General features: G+C 49.8%; 1 pseudogene; it reads right to left on the minus strand.

Moving 5' to 3' along the window:
- Positions 1–3632: 3632 nt before the first annotated feature.
- Positions 3633–6449, minus strand: LOC116458310 (uncharacterized protein C3orf38-like; annotated as a pseudogene).
- Positions 6450–6679: the final 230 nt, after the last annotated feature.

Here is a 6679-nt window from a genome sequence, read left to right on the forward strand (position 1 = left end):
GGTCTAGTTCCTCCATCCCCCAAGCCTGTCTTCTGCTTCACTTTGCCAAGACTCTGCCTTGCCCCAGTGTTGGAGCAGGATGCCAGATGGCAAGATGGGCTTATGGACTGGGTCTTCTGTTTGGTCGAGGCAGAGCCCATGACAGCTGTAGGAACTTTGATGGGGAAGTGGCAGGGGCAAGAGCGAACCTGTAGAGTGAAAGTATGTGAACGCTCCGTCATGGAGGGCACCCCAGGCCGTGTCCAGGCCAGCTGCACCCTGTCTCTGGGAGAAGGGAGCCTGGTCAGAGCTGAGGAGGCTCCAGGGCACCAGGCCTTGTCCCTCTTGGGCCTGGGCATGATGCTGCCCAATGGTGTGCGCCAGTCCTGGGACCATTGCTGCTGGCCGTGTGTCTTCCTCCAGGGTGCAGAATCCCTTGTCAAGCTGGGTGGGATGATGCCAGCCCCTAGGCCTCGATGCTCCCTTCCTGATGGAGTGCTGCCATTTGGAAGGGGTAACTTTTGTGGTCATTTTTTTAAATCATGGTAAAATATACATAACATAAAATTTACCACTCTTTATTTTCTTTTTTTGAAATGAAGGCTCACTCTTTTGCCCAGGCTGGACTGCAGTGGCGCTCTCTCGGCTCACTACAAGCTCCACCTCCCGGGTTCATGCCATTCTCCTGCCTCAGCCTCCCGAGTAGGGGACTATAGGTGCCCGCCACCACGCCTGGCTAATTTGTTGTATTTTTAGTAGAGACGGGGTTTCATTGTGTTAGCCAAGATGGTCTCAGTCTCCCGACCTCGTGATCTGCCCGCCTCAGCCTCCCACAGTGCTGGGATTAAAGGCGTGAGCCACCGCGCCCGGCCAAAATTTACCATTCTTTCTAACCATTTAAAAGTGTACAGTTCTGTGGTATTAAGTACATTAACATTGTTGTACAACCAGCACAACTGCCCATTTCCAGAAGGTCTTCATCTTCCTAAACTGTAACTCTGTGCCCATTAAACTCCCCATGCCTTCTTTTCCCAGCCCCTGGCAACCACGATTCTACTTTCTGTCTCTGGGAATTTGATGACTCACAATTGTAGTCATGCAATTTTTGTGTCTGGTTGGTTTTACTCAGTAGAATGTCGTTTCATCCATGTTGTGGCCTGTGTCAGAAGTTCCTTCCTGTCCAAGGCTGAATGATACTCCGTGGCAGGTTTACACCACATTTTGTTTTTCCACTCATCTGTGGAGAGACACTGGGTGGGTCCCTCCTTTTGGCTGTTGAGAATGATGCTGCTGTGAATGAGGTAGTTAGAAGGGGGCTTTCAGAAGTGTGAAAGGTGCCTTTGGGAATTTTAATTTCAACTCCCATGGATGAGTGAAGTTTGTCTTTCTGTGCCTGACTTATTTCACTTAACATAATGATCTCCAATTCCATCCACGCTGTTGCAAATGACAGGATCTCACTCTTTTTTCATGGCTTCGTAGTACTCCATGGTGTATTTGTACCACATTGGCTTCACCCATTTGTCTGTTGATGTTCGATACCTTATTATTATCGACGGTAGTCACCCTGCTGTGTAATAGATCTCTTTTCTTTTTTATTGATATTTCAGAGTTGTGCATATTTTGGGGCACATATGATATTTTGATACATGTATATAATATATAATGTTCTCATCAGGGTCATTGGGATATCCATCTCCTCAAACATTTTTCCTTTGTGTTGGGAACATTCCAATTCTAGTTATTTTGAAATATACAGTCCTGACGTGGTGGCTCATGCCTGTAATCCCAGCACTTTGGGAGACTGAGACAGGTGGACCACCTGAGATCAGGAGTTTGAGACCAGCTTAGCCAATATGGTGAAACCCCGTCTCTACTAAAAAATACAAAAATTAGCTGGGCGCGGTGGCAGGCACCCGTAATCCCAGCTACTAGGGAGGCTAAGGCAGGAGAATCTCTTGAACCTGGGAGACGGAGGTTGCAGTGAGCTGAGATTGCACCACTGCACTCCAGCCTGGGCAACAGAGCGAGACTCCATCTCAAAACAAAACAAAACAAAACAACCCCAGAAATACACAATACATTATTGTTAACTATAACTTTCCCACTCTACTTTCCAATACTAAAACTTATTCCTTCTACCTAACTATATTTTTTAATCCCTGGTAATCTCTTTTCTTATGGGAGGAGTGTGCACCCTGATGGTGCGGGGTGGAAACCCGCCCCTTGTTGGAACCAGGATTGAATATCACTGCACAGGAGCTGAAGGTCCCCACCCGGCAACATCCACCCTTGGCTGTGAAGCGGAGAGCCCAGGGCTGCTCGTTTCCAGCAGTCCTGGCAGAGCACAGCTGAGGAGGGTGGTGAGGGGAGGAGAAGATGCATTCTGCAGGGAGAAGCATCATAGTGGGGGCCGGGGACTCTCCTGCGTTTCCTAATTGCCTGACTGTCATGTGACCGATCAGTGCGCTCCCAGCATTACACAGAACAGTCATCCAAAGAGAGGCAGCGCCTTACAGCCCTTGGCTGGAGAGGAGAATGGAGGCTGGAGGCCCCAGAAATTTGGGATGGGAGGGGAAAAGGAAACAGAGGTGCCCCTTCCCCTGTCTTATTGCAGGGAATCAGTAAAACCACTATTGGAGTTCACTGGCTTCTCTGAATCTTTGTAGAATTTGTCCCGTCTCTCCTGCACCTCCGATCCCATCCAGCTGCGGACACAGTGCCTGTTCAGCAGGGTGTGTGTGCAGACCACGGACTCACAGACGGGGACCCTGGGGACCCCAGGTTCTCTCCCTTCACTGAGGACAAAAGAGGGGCCCCCATCCCATGTTAATGATGCAGGGCCTTCAGGGAACTTAAGTTGCATTAGCATGGCATGGAACAAGAGAGAAAATTCAGAACCTCCAGCTTGTGATATGCAACAACCAAGAATGTGGCTGAGTGTGGCCGCCTGGCAAAGGCCTGGGCCCTCTTTAACGGGTGCTCGCTGCCCTCTAGTGGAGAGACGAGGACGGGGGGGCGGGCGGACTTGCTCAAGGACACTCACCAGGGAAGGGCGGTTTGCAGAGAGGCGTCGTGTTTCGGTATATATATGTGTAAGTGTGCTGTGTGTAAGTGTGCTATATGTTAGGTGCTGCGAGCATATGAAATGAATTACAACGTTGTTATGGGCTGTACTGTGTTCCCCCAAATTCACTTGTTGAAGTCCTAAGCCCTGCTCCCTCAGAATGTGGCTGTATTTGGAGAGAGGGTCTGTAAAGACCTGAATGAATTAAAATGAGGTCATTAGTGTGGGCCCTAATCCCATATGACGGGTCTTCTTCTTCTTTTTTCTATAACATCTAAAGTGAGATTTATTTGCATTCAGCTTTCAGAACATTTCAGAACATTTGCTGCAACTCAGGTAAAAATAGGTAAGTATTCACAGAATACGTGAAGTCTAGAGTTCAGAAAGGTATTTCAACTAAAATAGGTCAATCCTCACATCTGAAATCACTTAGACATTACTGATGTATTTGGAAGCGTTTCCGTATAGATGTTTTAGGCTGATGGTGCTCAATGCTTCAGAGGGTCAGGTAAACCCAGTTCTCGTTTGTTCAGCAATGCCTCATTTCCACTACATAAAGCTTGTTCTCCAGTTCCACCACCAATGCCTACTTTACATGATGTCGTACTGTGTTGGTACCATGTAAGGTGATTATATTATGAAAGGCCTCTAGACCACCTTGTTCAAATGTAACAGCTGGTTTCAGTAATTCCAGGAGCAAGGGAACTGTCGCCAACAATTCTCAGGTTGATAAATTTGATTTTCCAAGTATCCTCCACAAAAGGGCAGCAGGTGAGCCCAAAACTTTGTTCAAAAATGCCCAAGCAAGTGTTCCCTCGATGGACAGTCCCAGCAGTTCCAACCATCACCAGCCCATGAAGAGAAGAAGCACATTTCAGTCCATGTGAACCTACGTTGCGCTGAGAAAAAGAAATTTTTCTTTTACTAGTGACGGCAAACCGAGGCTCGTGATTTCTGTCCTATGGGAGTCCATCACTTTTTTTTTTTTTTTTTGATGGAGTCTCGCTCTGTTGCCCAGGCTGGAGTGCAGTGGCACGATTTCGGCTCACTGCAAGCTCTGCCTCCTGGGTTCACGCTATTCTCCTGCCTCAGCCTCCCCAGTAGCTGGGACTACAGGCGCCCGTCACCACAACTGGCTAATTTTTTGTATTTTTAATAGAGACGGGGTTTCACTGTGTTAGCCAGGATGGTCTCGATCCCCTGACCTCATGATCCGCCCGCCTCGGCCTCCCAAAGTGCTGGGATTACAGGCATGAGCCACCGCACCTGACCTCTTTTTTTTTTTTTTTTTTTTTTTTGAGACAGAGTCTCCCTTGGTTGCCCAGGCTGGAGTGCAGTGGCGTGATCTCGGGGCACTGCAGTCTCTGCCTCCCAGGTTCAAGTGATTCTCCTGACTCAGCCTTCCGAGTAGCTGGGACCACAGGCATGTGTCACCACACCTGGATAATTTTTGTATTTTCGGCAGAGATGGGGTTTCACCATGTTGGCCAGGCTGGTCTCAAACTCCTGACCTCAAGTGATCCACCCGCCTCAGCCTCCCAAAGTGCTGATGTGAGCCACCACACCCAGCCAGTCTATCACGTTTTGTTCTGACTTGTTGTAATAGAACCTAAGCTGGACATCATGCTGTGGTTCCCATTCATCTTGAGGTGGTCCCAGGAAAGAATTATGAGAATTAAGAAGTCCAAAGACCCGGTGACAGAATTCTCCCAGGCAATGAAAATCAACCTTTTCAGCTTTCTAATCTTTTGCCTGCTGTCGAAAGAGCTGAATGTCCTCTGTCTATGTAACTGGCTCTGGTGTTTCCTTCTGTTTTGGCTATGATTGCTTTTGTATGCTGAATAAGACTGTGTTTTTTAGTAACTGGAGGTATAACAATCCCCTGGTGTTGCCAAGTACTTAAATGTGATCAGAAAGGTGGACGTTTTTACGCCTCAGAAGTTCTGCCCTTGGACTGTCCACTAACATTGCACGAACGGTGCTCCAAATCCTCAAATCAGCAAGTGCTGCCCATGACATGGATAATCCTGGAAGCTGCGCCATTGTCACTGCCACCACCTCCTGGCGGGCCCGGCTGCCTAAGCCTGTGTCGTGGTTCCGAAACCGGAAAGGTTCCTTTGTCCACCTTGCAGGGTGTGGGATGGGGGTGTGGCTCGTTTCTTCCGTGTCCTGCTTCTCCCACCGCTAGGGGGATGCATACAGACGGGCAGGTTGTGGGGCTCCGACCCCACAGCAGGGTCTAGAGGTGAATGTTTACAGCTGAAGCCCCAGTTGGCGTATGCTGTTTGCTCTTTCAGTTTTGCTGTCTATAGGCAGCTTGTGTTAACCAGCTCAATTAGACCCTCTACTTGTCGGGTGGACAGAGGGCTTTCTGTATCCCGGGTTCTTGCCTTGGTGTACCGGAAGAGTCGGATCACACATGAGCTTGGATAATGGGTGCAAGGTTTTATTGAGTGGAAGTAGCTCTCAGCAGATGGGGGAACCAGAAGACAGATGGTTTTCCCCTAGAGTCGGGCCTCTGGGTGGCCCAGACACTCCTCCAACTCCCCCGGCCAAACTCCACGTCATTCCGCGGTCAGTGGCATGCCGGCGCCTGTGGGCGCATTCCTCTCGCCATCCGCCCACTTGTGGATTCCTCCGCCGATATGTTCCTCTCCACGTCCAGCCGCTCCTGTCTCTGCCTTGCTAGGGTCTGGGATGTTATAGGCGCAGAATGGGGCGTGGCAGCAAGGGCGGTCTTGGAAAATGTAACATTTGGGCAGGAAATGCCTGTCCTCACTTAGGTCCGTGGGGGTGGAGCCTTAGTCAGGGACTGTTTCATCAGAAACGGTCTTTGGTTTGGGAGGCCAAAGTTGGAGGATCACTTGAGCCCAGGAGTTTGAGACTAGCCTGGACAACAAGTAAAATCCCGTTTCTACCAAAAAAAATTAGCCGGGTGTGGTATTGTGTACCTGTAGTCACAGCTACTCAGAAGGCTGAGATAGGAGCGTGAGAAAACGCCCTCCTCTACCCGGCACTTCCCTTGGCACTTTCCTTACCCCCTTCCGTATCATTTAAAGGGACCGTGCTTCTCCCTTCTCAGCATTTCCGTATCAGTTCCAGAGCAGTGGATCTGCCATGGTGGCGGGGATTCCCCAGGATTCTGCCTAAGCAGGGTCTGAGACTAACTGGGTGCTAGGCCTCGAACCCCCTCCACTCCCAGGTTCCAGTGACCTGGGGTCAGCATGACGCTTAGGAAGGAGTGGCTGTCTTCCATGGCACAGGTCTGCCTTTACGTTGGTGGTCTTTGGGCTGCACCAGGCAATTGGTGACGGTGTTGCACAGGACCATGAATCTCCTCATTGTCCAGTAGCCCAGGTAGGTTACAACAGCCCTCCATCTCTGGAGAGCTGAGTCCTGACATCTCGACCCCCGGGACAGAGGGAGAGGACGATGGCAATAATGTTGCCCCCACGGCCCACCTTGGCAACACACACCAGAAGTCACGGCAGATGTTCTTATAAGAAGAAGAGATTAGGCCTGTAATCCCAGTGCTTTGGGAGGCCAAACTGGGAGGATTGTTTGAGCCCAGGAGTTTGAGACTAGCCTGGACAACAGAGTGAGATCCCATTTCTACCAAAAAAAAGTTAGCCA

Source organism: Hylobates moloch, unplaced genomic scaffold (genome assembly GCF_009828535.3).
Source record: "Hylobates moloch isolate HMO894 unplaced genomic scaffold, HMol_V3 SCAFFOLD_19, whole genome shotgun sequence".
NCBI lineage: Eukaryota > Metazoa > Chordata > Mammalia > Primates > Hylobatidae > Hylobates > Hylobates moloch.